Source organism: Chamaea fasciata, unplaced genomic scaffold (assembly GCF_029207755.1).
Source record: "Chamaea fasciata isolate MVZ Bird 193981 ecotype frontalis unplaced genomic scaffold, bChaFas1.0.hap1 SCAF_20, whole genome shotgun sequence".
NCBI classification, from domain to species: domain Eukaryota; kingdom Metazoa; phylum Chordata; class Aves; order Passeriformes; family Sylviidae; genus Chamaea; species Chamaea fasciata.
Genome location: NW_027094105.1, coordinates 953025 through 969475, shown reverse-complemented (window position 1 = coordinate 969475; position 16451 = coordinate 953025).

The window sequence follows — 16451 nt, the reverse complement described above, 5'->3', positions numbered from 1 at the left end:
TAAACCAAAATAATAAACACACCTATCAGTATCTAGTGATGAGAATGGCTGAGACTTGGCAGATTTGCTGTAGAAGAGATTTCAGTAAGCAAGATCAGATGCCCTCAGGTGCTATGAGATAAGAGTTGGGATTTGTTTGAAAATCTAAATGTGTAAAGTGGATAATTTAGAGCCAACAGGCCCAGAAGCTCAGAGGATGGGATCCCCGGCATGCCAGCAGCTCTCAGCACTCAATTGTGCCTTTTGCTGGAGCCATTTGAAAGGATAAATGAGATTGCTAATGGGAATGGAAGAGGCTTAAGCCAACCCTGCTGTGTTTCCCAATTCTCTGATTTCTGCCTTAACAAGACAAAACTCCTTTAGATTCAGCAATATAGGAACTGAGAGCTCCGAATTCAAGCTCGGCTCCAGGTACGCAGAGTTTTCTCTGTCTCCGAGGGAGCGATGTGTGTTGATGCCGAGGTCCTGGTGTGGGGCCGGAGTGGGAAGCGGGGAGCAGCAGCCCAGATGTGCGGCAAGGGCTCTGTGTGTGCGTGTTTGTGGCTGTGGGGCGGCGGTGGCCCTGTGCCCCCTTGAATCTGGGCGAGCCACCCACACCAGGTAAGAGCTCTGCCCTAGAGCTGCCCCTCGCTGCTTCTCCATGACCCATCTCTGCCAGGGCTGCTGTTCCCTCAGGAATGTCCCGGGAGCTGAGGCGGTCCCACAGCTCCCCAGTGCGATGGGCAGGGCAGGGCCATGGCCGGGCTCAGCCATCAGTCAGATCCCTGGGCGAGCTCATGGAGACGGGGCAGGGCTGAGGCCCTGAGGGAGTCAATCTGCACCTCAGAGCCCGGGTTTGGAGAGGGCATCCAGGATCGGACACGGCCCAGCAGCTCCGTGGGGATGGGGCAGGGGGAGATGCAGCTGGGCAGTCAGGCTGTGGGCAAAGGGGGAACAGCATCACTCAGGACGTGGGCTGAGGGGCCAGAACTGAGCTGAAATGGGGCTGCAGGGGTGGGGGAGTGTCCCTGGTGAGGCTGTCAGGGCCATGAACACCCCTCAGAGCTCTCAGCTCCCTGGAGGCTCAGCTGGTGAGATGGGCAAAGCTCCTGCTGCAAGCTCCTGCTCCCTCGTGAAATTCCTCTCTGGAGCTTCCCCATGGCTCCTGAGACAGGAGAGCTTGGACTGGTTCCAGGATCCCTTCTCCTGGCAAGAACACCCCACAAAGCAATGAAGAAAAACAAACAGTGGATGAGATGAGTTTTAAAAGACATTTAATGGTGAAATATTGACGGAACAGACCGGTGTGAAGTAGTTTGCACTGGAAAACATGAAATAAAAATTACTAAACCATCAATCCCCGAGATACTCACAGCTCCTCTGCATACTCACAGAGCTGCATCTCCTGTGCTTTTGTGTCTTCTAATAATTCCATTCCTCCCTCTCCTCCAACGGGACGCAGTCAGGCAGGTGGTGCCTTTGGATTTGGATTAAGGGTCTTTTTGTCTGGGAATTTTGCAGCCAGAAGTGTCTGCTCAGCACCAAGCACAGACAAATCTCCCATGGACCTCCAAGTTCACCCATTTCCAAACCCGCTGCTGCCTCCCCTCCCTCTCCTGGAGGAGCCCCTGCCCGTGGCTGCCCCTGCTCCCCCCAGCCAAAGTCCCTCCTGTCTCATGCCACAGAACAGGTCCCAGATTCATTTCCAGAGAGGTGATGGAGGCAGCAGCTGTTCCCTCTCCATGGCGCATTTGTCAGCCTGCGATGGTGATTATGAAGATTAACAGCAAAATAACCGCGCGTTTCCACTCGGGTGATCGATGAGCGGAGACCCTCCTGACGCTGAGTGCTGCAGTTCTCGGGGAATCTTTTTTTAAATCACACCGGCTGTAAGTCACAGCAAATTAACAGATTCTTTTTAAGTACCCAGAACATCTGTTCTCCACTCGAGGAGCTGGCTGCTCTGTGCTGGGGGAACAAGAGCCGTGTGCTCAGTGTGTGGCACAGGGGCTGTTCCTGGGTCAGGGCTGTGCCAGCAGCACCGGGGACACTGCCCCGGGCCTGGTGAACTGGGGGAAGATGTCCTTGAATGAGTTAACTGGGAGGAAATGCCCCTGAAGTGGGCTGCAGGCGAGCACCCAGGTGTGGATGTGCCCTGGTAGGGAGGAAGCTCCCAGCTTGCTCATTCATAGCTCTGTTTGCCCACAGGACACCCACTCCTGGTGGTCTGGCACTGTCTGAGCACTGCCCACGTGGGGAGGGAGCCCCTTCGTGCAGCGGTGTCACAGCAGAGCATCCTGTTCACCCCCGGACACCCAAGGGCAGGAGGGAAGCTGATAAAAGAGGCGGCTCCAAGGCTGACACTGGCACAAAGGGTCACCTCATCCTGAACTGTCTTTGTGGGAGAGATTCCTGTGGCACACACCCATGGTGGCACTTTTCCAGTTTTCAGAGTGCTGAAGGAGGACAGCAGCTACCAAGGGCACAGCAGAGAGTTTGTTCCAACCGGATTTATTACAGTCAGGTGTTTTGCATGAGTTTTGTGTGGCTTGGCTGCTCTGCTGCCTCTTTAACCTTCAAACAACTGAACGGCTGCATCAGTGGATCCTTCTCCATGTTCAGTGAGCTAAAAGGAGCTGCTTTTAGTTGAGAGAGTAAGAACCATCACTGCCTCTCAAGTTCAAGTCATTCTCTGTCGCAACATCATAGGATCATGTGTTGCTCATTCTTTCCAGAGAAATAAATTTTGGCATTTATATTTACCCAGCATCAGAAAATGCAGCTCCTACCAGATTGGAACGCTGTTGCCTTCGTTACTTTTTTTTCCTAATGTGGAAAGAAGCACCAAGGAGAGTGATTCATTCTTGCTCAGCCTCACGCTGACGTGTGGGAGGTGGAAGATGGGAGAAGTGAAGTTTCTGCTTCAGTCAATGAACATTAGAGGGGGCAGGAGGAGCCCATCACTACCATCCCTGAGTGACAGGACCTGGGGCTTCAGGTGGGATGAATCTCACTGAATCTTAAAGAGGGCTTCCTGTGCCCCCACACAGACAGGGACTGTCAGAATCACTCAGGTAGGAACAGACCTTTGGTGCCATCGAGTCCAACCAGCACCGCCAAGGCACCACTGCCCCACGTCCCCAGGTGCCACATCCACCAGGCCTTTAAATTCCTCTGGGGATAGGGTCTCCACCCCTGCACGGGGCAGCTCTGCCAGGCCCTGATCACACTCTCAGTGAATATCCACCCTGAGCCTCCCCTGGCCCAGCCTGAGGCCGTTCCCTCTCCTCCTGTCCCTGTTCCCTGGAGCAGAGCCCGACCCCCCGGCTGTCCCCTCCTGGCAGGGAGTTGTGCAGAGCCACCAGGTCCCCCCTGAGCCTCCTTTTCTCCAGGCTGAGCCCCTTTCCCAGCTCCCTCAGCCTCTCCTGGTGCTGCAGCCCCTTTCCCAGTTCCCTCCAGCCACACATTGGGCTCTGGGTCCCTGCAAATCCCGTGCTGGAGGTGCTGCTCATCCCAGCTGCCCCAAAACCCCTCTCTAACAAAGAGCACAGAGGGCTTTTAAATCCCCCTGACCCCTTGGGCTGGGTGGGAGCAGGGCAGGTGGCTGCAGTTTCATTCTTTTAATACCTCTGGACAGCAAGGACTGAATTCAGCCGTTTCAGATGAAATCACATGTCATGGCAAGTGCTTGCATATGTCCAGAATATTCTCTCTCATTTTCTGGTGAAACACATCATTGCTCAGTACTTGGAACCAAATTTTCATCTGAATGCAGCCCCTGACTATGGGAAAAAATACAGTAATAATATTTTTTTTTCTGAAAATAACACAGAGAGAGAAAAAGAAATTGCTGTTTGGTCAGATCTATAAATAGGGTTTTTTACCCATAAAGATGGAATGTTTCTTTCACTTTGGGAGAAATAGATTGTTCAGTACAAAGACTGAGCTGTGCTGCCAATCAATGACTGTTTCATCAATCCAAATCCACTGGAGTTGAACTTCCCAGGACAACTACTAGGAAACACAAGTCAATGCAAAACTCAAGGTAAATGGGTTGGTGACTTAAGCTGATTAGTGCAGCCAGATCAAGTAGTTGCTCCATGTGAGCTTTAGGATGTTCTTCCTACACAGTCAATGCAAACCCTCTCTGAACAGCAGGGATGTGTGAGGAGCTTTCCTGAATTCCAACCAAAAGTTCCCTTCCAGCCTTAAAAGAAGAATAAAATCCCCATTGAGGAGCTGTTCTGTTCATGAGACATTTCAGCACCGAGTGGTGTCCGCTGTCACTGCAGAGCGCAGAATCATTTCTGAAGCCCAGCAGCTCCTGGGGCTGCATCCCTGAGGGATGCAGGTGATGGCTCAGAGTTAAAAATCTGCTCTTGTAACTGTGCCTGCAGAGTGCAGGGGGTGTAGGACTGCCAGAACTGAGAGGGGGTATTAACACAACGGAACAGGTCCTCGGTGGGAATTTTCTTCTCCTTTTAAGGCTTGAAGGGAACTTTTGGTTGGGATTCGGGAAAGCTCCTCACACACCCCCACTATTTAGATAACTACAGTCCCAGTTTCCATGTGACACCGCAAAGGGCACTGGAACCCTGTGTTCCAGTTCCTGTGGAGCACTGGGACCTGGACAAGCCGGGAGGAATGTCAGGGTTCTGCATGAAACAGGAGAGGGGATGGGGGGGAAATTATAGGACAACTTTCCCTTAATGACGTAATTTTTAATGGGGACACACGGGGCCCTTCCCTTTCTGTGGATGCTCTCCGTGGATTTGGGAGATCTGCATTTTCCATCCTCCCCTCGGAGCAGCCCTGGAAGGCGGGGTTGGCCCGGGCTGAGGGCAGGAGCGTCCAGCCTGGCCATCCTGGCAGCAAAACACGGCGAGATGTTCTCCTGTGGGAGCGGGAGGTGGCGGAGGTGTAAAAGCAGCACCCCGGGACGGGAGGGTCGGGAAGGGCACTCAGTGCTCGGCCCCTTCTGAACGGGCAGCACCGACCTTCCCCTGCCACAGCCTGGGAAAGACACGGGAAAATCCGCCAAAAATCAGCCCCGGCGGGTTTCGTTTCTCTCCGGGGGAAGATCGGAGGTGGGACCGAAACAAGGATGTGCGGAGGAGGGATGGAACCACGAGATGGCACCAGGCAGCTGCCAGAGCCGGGCAGGGTCAGCGGCCGCGACGGTGGGGACAGCGGGGACAGCGGGCAGCAATTCCCTGGCAGGCTGTGGGCAGGAGGTGTTCACTGACTGCAGAAAGGACCACACAAAACTGGAATGGCACTGCTGAAGCAGATGCCCGGGATGTGCCCACGATGTGCCCGGGATGTGCCGGCTACCGACGCAGCTTTAGAAACCATCCCGGAGCAGAGCTGGCCCGTCACACCCCGTGTGTCACCCTGGAGCACTCGGAGTGTACCAGAGGCTGCTGGAGCACGAAAACATCCGTGATGAGAGACATCACTTCGCTCCAGGCAGGGGGAGAATTATTTATCATGGTTATCTCCAAACCATTATGGTTTTGACCCTCAGCCCCGGTTTTTGAGCTCCTGGATCCTGTTTTGGATGCAGGATAAAAGGCACCTTCACCTTCAAAAATGTTTAAAGGTTTAGGATGCTTCCCCTGCTTAGGGAGAGAGACTCAGAGAGGAGCATTTAGAGAAATCTCCATTCCTTCCTCAAGCCCGGAGGGGCAGAGGAGAGCCACGGGCTGCCACAGCCCAGGAATCTCTGGGAAGGGGAGCCAGAAGGAGAAGCCCTTTATCGCTTTGCTCTTGAGCCCCAAGAGCCACTCAGGCTGTAGCTCAGCAGCAAATCTCTGCCTCGGGCAGGGCCAGCCAGGGGCTGGGAGCCAGAGCAGTGACACCCCTGGACAAAAAGGAATTTTCTGCTGAGGTGAAGGGAAGCCCCCAGCTCCAAACCGGATTGCTTTTCTCCCTTGCTGGCCCTGCTTCCTGGTGCTCCTTGGAGGAATGTGAGGTTTGGCCCACTGGGATCTGTCCCCGCTCAGTTCTGGGATCCACCTCTTCCTCCCCAGGGTAGCACCACATGAGCTGAGCACTGACCTGATAAAACAGGGACAGGCAGCTCCTGGGCTACAGCACACGGGAGTGCCCAGCTCTGCTTCAGCCAGCTGTGCTCCTACCACATCTGGCTGGCTGCCACAGCCTCACCTCAGTCACTGCCCCTCCCGAGGGACTGCATTGGTGCCAGGTGTGCAGGAGCTCCAGGGGGCTGTTCACAGGTGTGGCCACAGAGTCAAAGGCCAGGTCTTCCCTTCCATGGTCCAGGTGATGCACATTTGCATTCAGAGTTCGTTCCTTGTGAGCTCTGGTTGTTACAGTGGCTGCTGTCACTTGAAGCTCAGGTAGTAGAAATGGGGGACACTAAACTTTGGGGGCCAAACTCAGCACAAATTTTGCAGGCAGCCACCCTGATGACAAGGGACACAGTATGAGCTCTCCCTCCCAAAACCACTTTTCTTGATTGGAGTGGTCTGGGCCAAGAAAAGGAACCTCTGGAAACCTTCCCAGCCTTCAAGCCTAGGAAGGATAATTTCGGCTGTCTGGAAGAAACGAGCTGTTTCACTGATCCCAGTGAAAGGGATTCATTCTGAAGCATCAGCATTTTCTTCTGTCTCTGACCCACCTCTCCACCTGAGCTGAGTTTCAGGACAAAAGGGGGTAGGCAGGGAAAGTGTTTCTGCCTGTGGGAGATGTTGTGGGCTCAGCAGGAGCAGCAGCAGCAGTGTGGGAGCACAGAGGAGCAGCCTTGGGTAGGTCAGAGCAGAGCCAGAGGACAGGCTGGTCTTTGCTCTGGCTTATGCATCAAATCTGATGTCTCTCCACCTGGGAGGACAGTGTTCTGCCCCAGGATATACTGAGAAATGTTGCAGGTGGGTGTCAGAACACTAACAGCCACAGATTTTTCTCATTTTAGTTTTTATTTATAATTTTCCCATTTAATTAGTTTATTTCTTTTCTGGAAAACAAATAGCAATGGTAGCAAGAATAGCACAGGGGACTTAAAGAGCTCCAGGGCCACTGGGCAGTTCTGGCCACTCGCTGGGAACACAGAGTCTGTGAATCCCTGCACAAGAAGCCTTGCAAACCTCTCAATGTCTGCCAGGCCAGCAGCAGAGTCTGCACGTGGCACAGACCCACAGGAGAGCATTGGCTGTTAATTGGTGCTTGGAAAGAGATCTGAGCCTTCCTCCACTTGCTCTGTGGCTGCATCTGCTCACTGTTCCACCAGGCAAATGCATGTTAGGAAGAATTAGCATTAATGCTTTTGTAGGCATGATCTAAGTGGATAAAAAAAGCAAGGCCCATAGAGAACAATAATAATTTCTATTAGATGAGCTTGTACAGCTGGAAAAAAAAGTGGATGAGCTTTCAGGTATAATAGCCCTCCTTCAAGAATAATTAGGAATATAATTGGGAACAGCAGAAAAATACAGAATCATAAAATAGTTGGGGTTGGGAAGGAGTTTTAAGGCCCATCTAATCCAGCCCTCCTGCCATGAGCAGGAACATCTTCAGCTGGATCATGTTGCTCAGGGCCCTGTCCCACCTGACCTTCCCCTGTGGTCCATGCAAGGTGGGGGTGACCCGCTCACCCTGCAGGGAGCAGAGAGGGGGGATCAAACTCCAGGAGTGGCACAAACAGAGCAGACCTGAAGTGCTGACATTCAGGAGGTCACTTCACCCATCCATTGCTGGTGACTAAACCCCCACCTGGCCAGGCTGTGTCTCAGTCTAACACTTTCATTTTAAGCTCCTATCTGACCCCTTTTCCAAGTTGGAGGGAATTTATGAGTGGCCAGAGCTCAGTCAGGCAGGAGGGAGGACAGAAGGACTAATGGGAGACAAGGGGAGCCCTGAAGTGTTGCTGCATAAACCCAGCAGCAACAGCAGCTTCCATGGCACGGAGTCCGAGAATTGATTGCCTGAGTCTTTATGAGCACTCACCCTCTTTGTTCTGCCCTTTTCCCTGTGAGATTTTCAACATCTTTCTCCTAGGATGTTTAAAATACCTTTCCCACCTCTTGTACATTTACAGGCGCAAGCAGGAGGGCACGGCACCCTCAGCCTCCCTGGTGGCATCCACAGGGGTGCGTCCCCTGGTGAAGCACCCACCAGCACCAGGGATTCATCAAAGGTTATTCAGGGCATGACTGGTGGGGTCTGTGGACACCTCCTTCCCCAGAGCTGGGCAGGGAACAGGACTCGAACAGCCCTTGGGGCACGAAGCCTGCCCAGCAGCCCTGGGTGTCTGAGACAGAGGCAGACACAGGTGGATATAACGTGCCCAGGCCAGGGTGCTAAGGGTTCCCCAGGGTGGCGGTGACAGGAGCACCAGGACTTTGTTAAGCAAGGCAGGACCTCCCCAGACATGCAGGGATGTGGCTCTGCCCTGTGTCCCCCTGCTCTCTGGGGTGGCCCAGGGTTGAGCAATGTTGGCATGAAGCTCATCCCATGCAAGCAGGGAAAATCAAGTGCAATGCAGAGATTTCCTTCTCGTTCCAAACTTCCCAGGAGTGCTGGGCAATGTCCTGGGGAATGTCCCAAGGCAGCTGGGAAACAGGAAAGGAGGAAGCTGGGACAGACATGTTTCAGTAAATTGTGTAAACTGAGCATAATGAGGTGTTGGTGAGGTAACTGTGGCTCCTGCAGGTGATTCTCTCTGTGTCTATTTTTGAGAGACACTGAGAGTCTCTAGAGCAGCACACAGCAACCTCAGCAACACAAAAGCATCTGTCTGGGGTTGGGGACAGTGCCTTTGGTGACATATGACCATCACCTTTCACTGGATACAAACCCCAGCTGCAAAACACTTCTGAGTTAGTGGAACTGAGCACCTGAGGCTGAAATGCTCCCCTCCCTCCAGGTCTGACACACACAGGAGCAGTGGCCATGGCAGAGAGGATTCACCTTCATTTCAAAATGTTGAAAATACTTTGAACCTATAGAAAAATGAGTAAAGGAGAGTTGTGTTTCGTTGATATTAGAAATCTTTAAAATGTCTGGGATTTTCCAGCACATCTCTGCATTAGACCAGGGCTGGGACTTGACTGGGGGACTGAAATGGGCAGTGAAGAGCAATTCCCAGGGTGGCAGGAGTAGGATGAAGCCTTGAAGGACTGGGTTGTTAGATAAAAGACCCCAATATTAAAAAGACATTAAGCTAGAGAGAGCATGCAAAGGAGAGCCTTGAGGATGAGGAAGGGGCAGGAGGAGAAGCCTGATGAGGGAAGAGTGGCTGAGGTCACTTGGTTTGTTCAGCCAGGAGAAGGGGAGACTGAGGTCAGACCTCATTGGGGTGTTCATCATCAATCTCTGCTCTCTGTGACAGGGACAGGAGCCAGGGAACAGCTGGAGCTGGGCCAGGGTTAGGCTGGAGATGAGGGAAAGGTTCTGCCCCCAGAGGGTGCTGGGCACTGCCCAGGCTCCCCAGGGAATGGGCACGGCCCCGAGGCTGCCAGAGCTCCAGGAGCCTTTGGACAGCGCTGCCAGGGATGCCCAGGGTTGTTGGAACCCTGGGAGCTGAAAATTCAAGGCTTTCTGAGCTGAGGGGTGCTGACCCTCAGGCTGGCACCGCATTTGACCTGAGGCCTTGGAACAGACTTCTGAGATTGTGTGATGGCACAGGGATTGGGGGTGTGTAGTTAGAGTGGTGTTGTGTGATCTCACAGGGTGAAAACTTAGGTTTGGGGTTTTTGGTATATAGTGATGTGTGTGGGCCAAGATGGAGGATTCAGGGTGTTGTCTGAGTTCTTCTTCTTCACCTTCTTCTTCCTGGATCTGGGTGGCTTTCTCTAATAGGGTGAAAGATGTCTGCATTGAGAACATCAAATGGTCACTATTGGGTCAAAAACATAAATGATATAGGTGTCACGTTGGTATTGCATCATTATCTCTTAAATAGCCTTGGTAAAAGTGAGAAGGCCTCCATTTTGCCTCATTTCTGTAACTAGCAAGTTGGAGCACAAACTGTAAATCCTGTAAATAGGTAAGATATAATAACCAAGAACGAATGCGATCCGACATTTCCCGTGCCTTTCATCCTGACCTCGGCTGAGATACAGCAGGCAGAACTGTAACACAGGGTGGGATTGTTGGGGTGTCTGTGCAGGGCCAGGGGCTGGGCTGGATGATCCTGGTGGGACCCTCCAAGCTCAGGGTCTGTGATTCTCTGATTCCATGACACGTTACACCAGGCAGCCCCACCTGCGTGTTTGCCTTTCTAGGAAGCCCACAGTGAGACTGTGCTTTCCAGAAGTGCTGACTTGTGAGTACATTGCAGGAACCTTCAGGGAAGGAGATGAGATAAAAGCAGTATTTTCTCTAAAACCGGTGCTGTCTCATCATGTTTTCACTTGGGTTTTTTTAGGCTGGTTTCATAATAGAACTTGTGTAATCAATCTTTCTTTCTTTCTCTGTCCTCAGCAACAAGATTTTGATCTCCTATCAAACATCAATCACACATGACAGGAGGACACGGCTCTCAAGGGACAGGTTTGTCACCACATTCCCGTGTTTGGGGTGTTTTTGAGCTGTCACCCACCAATGATCTGTTCTGGTGATGCTGGAGCCCAGCCAGGCTTCCCCCTCCAACCTCCTGGGGTGAGGGAATGCAGTGCAGCACCGAGTCTGGTGCCACTCAGCTCCTGCCCCTAAATGCCACATTGTCGCCACTGGGGCAGCCTGGGCTTTGTCTCTCTTACTCATCTCCTCCCAAGGTTGTGCACATCTCGTTTATCATGTTTGGTGTCTTTGAAAGCCACACCTGGCAGACTGGAAAGCCACTCTCAGTTTTCTGTCCTCCCAAGGTCAGGAGTATTCATGGGGGAGCTGCACAGACTGGAGAGGCCCTGGAGTTCCTGAAGCTTTGCAAAGACATGAACAACTCCCAGCAGCAGGATGAGGTGCTGAGCACTGAGGTGCCCCTGCAAGGGGCCAGATCCCCATCTGCCTGGGGCCAGATCCCCATCTGCCTGGGGCAGGGGTGGGATACCAGGGATGCTCTGGGCACCGTGGTGGCTCCTTTGAGGGGACAGGAGGCTGGGGCACACACCCAAAGGAGATGCCTGCTGCCTCCTCTCAAAGGTGGAGTTCAGAGATGGGAACTCCTGCGTGTTTCTCCACCCATCACTGTGAGCACAATGTCCTGGTTTTGTCTCTGGAAGGGTTGCAAGTCCCAGAGCCCCTCATTTGTCATTGACCCCTTTTGCCTTCCTGTTTCAGCTTCATTGCAGCTCCAAGAGGTTGGAAATGCTCAGAGATCTCACTCTCCCCTTGACAGGGCACAGCCACGGCATCTCTGCCCAGCAGTGGTGCCTGTCACCACCTGGGCTCTGCTGGGGACAGACACCTGCAGAAGCTCCTGTGGCCCCTTTCCTGGAGAGTTTGTCCCCTCCAGCCCCTCCAAACATTGGGATTGTTTCTGCTTGAACAGGTGCTGCAGAGACACCAACCACCACTCCTTGCAGTGGACTGGATGGAGATTGTTGCTGCGTCCCAGGGTTCCCAGAGAGCCTCTGGGAAGTGACATTCCTGGTGTCAACCCTGCTGTAGGAAGGCAGGCAGCCCCATCCCTCTGTGGAGCTTTCCCAGGGACACCCGGGCTGAGCATGGTGCTGGGCACCAAGGGCTGCAGGGGGCTGTTCCCCCACATGCTCCATCTCCACCACCACGTCACCTGGCCCAGGCTCCAGCCTCCTCTGAGGTGCACAAGTGCAGGAAATCCCCAAGCAGTGACCAGCCTCTCTGAGGTGCTTTCCAGCCCTGCTGTGTGGCAGCCCCAGGGGACTGGAAATCCCTGAGGACAAGCTGTCCAATCTCCTGGGACACAATGTGCAGGAAGCTGAAGCCCAGCTTCTGGCTGGTTTTCCAGCAGAAAATTGGAATGTTATCAAAATGAAATTTTCCCTATAGTGCATTTCAAACATGCAAATCCTGGTTTTCCCTTGGAAAATGTTCGCAGTTGAACTTCCCACCCCTCCTACTGCACATCTGACTGTGTTTCTGAGCATTCAGTTCCCTCTGATTGCACAGGAGGTGCTTTGGGGTTTCTCACCATCTTTGCCTCCGGCCGTTGATGTTCCATGTCCCATCCTCTTACCACTCACCCAATATCTCCCTGCCTGCTCAGGAACATCCTGGTGTCCAGAAGCCACAGTAACTGCTTGCATCTTGTTTGAATTCCCCCATCCCTGTGCGTTCCCAGCTCCTTGGATGAAGGCAGAGCTCTGCTGGATGCTGGGAATGCTTCTGCACACGGCTGATGCAGAGATGCAGTAACCTGACAGTGCAGGGGGAGAGACACCTCCATTCTCATCACCTGCTGTACAATGATGCTGCAGCTGCTTTCTGTGACAGCAGGGATTCCGGATGTGCCAAACACTCTGCTCAGGAGGGTGGCAAAGGCCTTGGGGGAAGGAGCTTCTTCCTGTGGGGAGAGCTGGGTAAAGGCAACACGGATGCCCATGGATACCTAGAGCGGAGAGCTGTGCTGCCTGGAGACTCCAGCAGCCACTTCTGAATTGCAGTGTAGGCTGGGCTCAGTCCCTCTCAGCTGGGAAAGTGTTCAGGAAGAGCACAGGGACTTAGGGACTGCAGTCCATCCTGAATATTGTCTGGAAAAGAGCAGGAGACCGGGCTTGAACACACAAAAGCAACCAAGGAGCTGCTCAGACACTCCCACCCTCGTTTCCACCCTATTGCTCCCTGCAGCTCCCCCAGCACAGGAACAGAGCCCTTGGGCACCTTCCTCTGCAGACTCCAGTCACTGCCTGTCTGTCTGGGTGGCTGATCCTGTGACAAGGACATCCTGCTGGGTGCCAGCTGCTCACACAAACCACAGTCCCCAGAGCACTGGCAGTGGAGACACACTGTGCCAGCCTCCAGGAGGGTTGTGAGGAGCTGCTGGGGCCCTGCACCCCCTGCCTTGTCCCCTGTCCCTGCCTAGACCTCAGGCTGGGATTTGGTGCTGTTCTCTGTCCCTGTCCTGGAAGGTAGCACACTCCAGCTGCATCCGCTCTCACCTCTGCTGGAGCAGTTCATGGGGAGTTTTTCCTCCAAACATTCTGAAGGATAGTTTCTCCATTTTTTCAGCCTCTTTTTAAAGAATGTGATGCCCAGATCTGTGGGCAGCCTTGCTGTGCAGGGTTCCCCAGTGCTTCCTATAGAGGCTCAAGTCATTGCCAGGGTGAACTCAGAGTGAGCCCAAGGATGACAATGCCACATTTTTGTTTGGAAATTAATGATCTCTGACCCCCAGGTCAGTATGAGAGACCACATTTACAGTCAATGTCTCCACTGGATTTGCAGTCCTGTCCGAAGAACAGGACCAGCGATACTTTCTTCTGCTTGCATGGCTCTATGCTGGCTGTCCTAAAATACATTCCAGTTCTGTTCTTATCAAAGAATCCAAGTGATTTGGCACCATTATTTGCTGTCTCACAGATTTTATCACCACTGATTGCTTCCAGAGCAAAGGCAGGAATACTGAAGTGGCAACCGCATTGCAAATCCTTTCATCCCTGTAGGAACACCCACAACCCACAGCAGCTCTTCAGTACCAGGCCTTGGAGCCTTGCCATGGGCATTCAGCGTGTGCTTTGCTCCATTTTACACCTCAGATTAACCTTGCAGCGCACACAGAAAGCATTTCCACAGCCTGTGTTGCAGTTACTTCTCTCAATCCCATTTCAGCTTTCTCAAAAGAAGAATTGTTTGGTAGCTCTGCAAGGAGTGGCACAAATTGCATATTCCTAATACTTAATTTTGTCTTCTATGAAATTCCCTATTGTCTTTTCTGCCACTGGGACTGATGCCTTACCCTGAGGCAGGTGAAGTTTCCAGCTGGGTTCAGTGCTGCTCCTCTGAGGTTTCCAGGTTTTACACTGAGTTACTCTGGCCGTGGGTGGGAGGAATTACAGCACTCACCAACACCCCTCCCATGCTCGTGTCCGACTCCCTGCATCCAGAAGGCGCCACATGAAGAGCAGGATCACACTGCACTAATTGCTAACAGGCGACCGAGGTCACTTCTTGCCCTCAGCCATGGCTAAGGAGGTTGCCACGATGTGCCAGTAGGCAGGGACAGGGAAAGCAGAGAGCATCCCTGGCTGCCAGGATCAGCTGGTGGATGTGGCTGTGCTCCCCACGTACACAGCTCTCACCTGGGAAAGCCCTGCACACTCCTCTGCCTTCAGAGGATCAAAGAGCCTGAGGACACAGCAAGAGGGACGCTCATGCGGTGACAACATCTGTGCTGGCTGAGCCTGGCTGCGAGGAATTGTCATTCAGGCTGCTCCTGGTGCCAGCACAACATGGATGGGGGGCATGACCTGAGAAGGAAGCAGGCATTCTTCAGGTCTCCACAACTGTGCCAGATACAAGAGTCTCTGGAGACAAAAAATGAATGGAGGCACAAAGGGAAGAGCCTGCCTCCTAACCATGGTCATCCCAGACTCCTGGGCAACAGAGGAGGGACTCAATAGCTGCACTCCTCCCTGCAGGGAACTCCAGGTGATAAGAGGGAAAGAGCTCTTGCACTCCAAATAACGTTTCAAAGCCTGCCTTTTTCCTTTGTCTTCTCTGCCAAGCCACCTGCTGTGGCCAGGTCTCGACTTTGTCATTCTGCTGCCATCACACCCACCAGGATCCAGGTCTGTACAGCCCACTCCAGAACAGTTTCTTCCCACACAACCTACTGCAGGTGCACCTGGTAGGCAGAGGAAGGAATGAAGTCAGCTCTGTGCAGACTGAGGGTAGGAATGCAACTCTCTTTGGCTTTCACCCTTTGTCCCTTCAAGACAAACCCACACTGTGTGAATCCAGCAAGGCCCTCAGCTCCATACGTGGAGGAGTGGGAATGACAGGGTGACACTGAAAAGGGTTAAGCTTTCCTGGAAGTCTGTTCCAAGAGCACAGCAGGTTTGGTGTGGAGCTCCACGCCAAGCACAGCAAGAGTTAAGGTGAGGTGGGACCATTTTCCCTCTTTCACGGAGCACATCACAACCTCCATGGATTTCATTGCCTCCCCAAGCCGTGGTCTGCAGCTTCCTGAGAGGGTCTCCCCGCTGGAAGAGGCTGCACAGCCCCCAGCACCCCGGCACGCTGAGCCCTGCAGCATTACACAACGGCCATTTTGCTCCTGCAGCTCCTTCCGAGTGCATGTGGGCAATGTGGGACACAGGCAAAATGGTTTCCATGGCAACTCGCACTTCAGAGATGCCAGTGAGAAAATTTGCGTTGGGGGAAAATATTCTGCTTCAACTCACATTGCAAAGGAAGGACAGAGGTGGGCTGCAGCATCACCCCAGAAATGGCACTGTAAAAATATCCCTAGTGGTCTTGGGTCTGCAGGGCTCGGTCTATTCCCTTCCCAGGCTGGCTGTGACATCTGTCCCGTGCAGTGACAAAGCAACACCCTTTCACTACCCGCAATGCTACTGTTTTTCTCCAAAAAGGCCAAAGGGCCAACTCTGGGGAGCAAGGTGCTGTTCTGGCCACCTCACCCCTCTGGTTTTGGAACAGGACAGATGCAGTCCAGGAGAGAAACTCGGTCTCTTTCTGCCATGGAGCTGGACTGCCCTCCAGATGTTGGCCACTGGCTACTGTGCCTCCATTTCCTTAAGGGAGGCTAATGGTGGCCCAACAACAGGTAGATGATGAGAACCCCAAGAAATCTCCCCAGTCGAGAAATGTGAACGTCATATCCCAGAGTGATTTGGTGAATTTAATGGAGGGAAATGGCTGGTTGCCCCATGAGCTAATGTCTGGAATAGTGGTGGCTCTGTCTGGAGGGTCAGAGCGAAGCCAAGGAAGCAGGCTCAGCGTCTGCTGAACATCTCTGCCCAGGAGCTGTGCTGGTCAAGGGAGGGTTCTCCAGCAGTGGAGTGCACACAGACCATGACAGAGTCCGTGTCACACACAGCTGTCCCCAGGCAGAGCTGTGGAAATTTGCTATTCAGAGGTGCTGCATAACTGGGAATATTGGTGTGGAGAACAAACCCACAGACCCAGGTGTACTGAATGCCTGCGGTGTCTGCGCCTTCCGAGGCACCGAGAATGCCCTGATCCCGAAAGGGCACTGCAGGTGAAAAGGGCGGAGCGGGACCCCCAGAGCCCGGCCCCGGCCGAGCCGAGCACCCCCCGCACCAGCGACACTCGCAGGAGGCGCGGGACGCGCCCGCACCCCGGCACGGGGACCGCGGGACCCGCGTCCTGCCAGCGGTGCCACAGAGCCCGCACAGAGCCCGCACAGAGCCCGCACAGAGCCCGCAGCAGCCCGCGGGAGGGGGGCTCTGCCGCAGCGCCCGGGGCGGGCGGGGGTCCCGGGGGCGGGCGCGGGGCGGGCGCTGCGGCAGCGCGGGGCGGGCGGGGCGGGGCGGAGCGGCGGCAGCGGCGCGGGCGCTTCAGCACCGGGGAGAGCGCCCGGCAGCGCCCGCACCGCCCGCGCCGAGCGC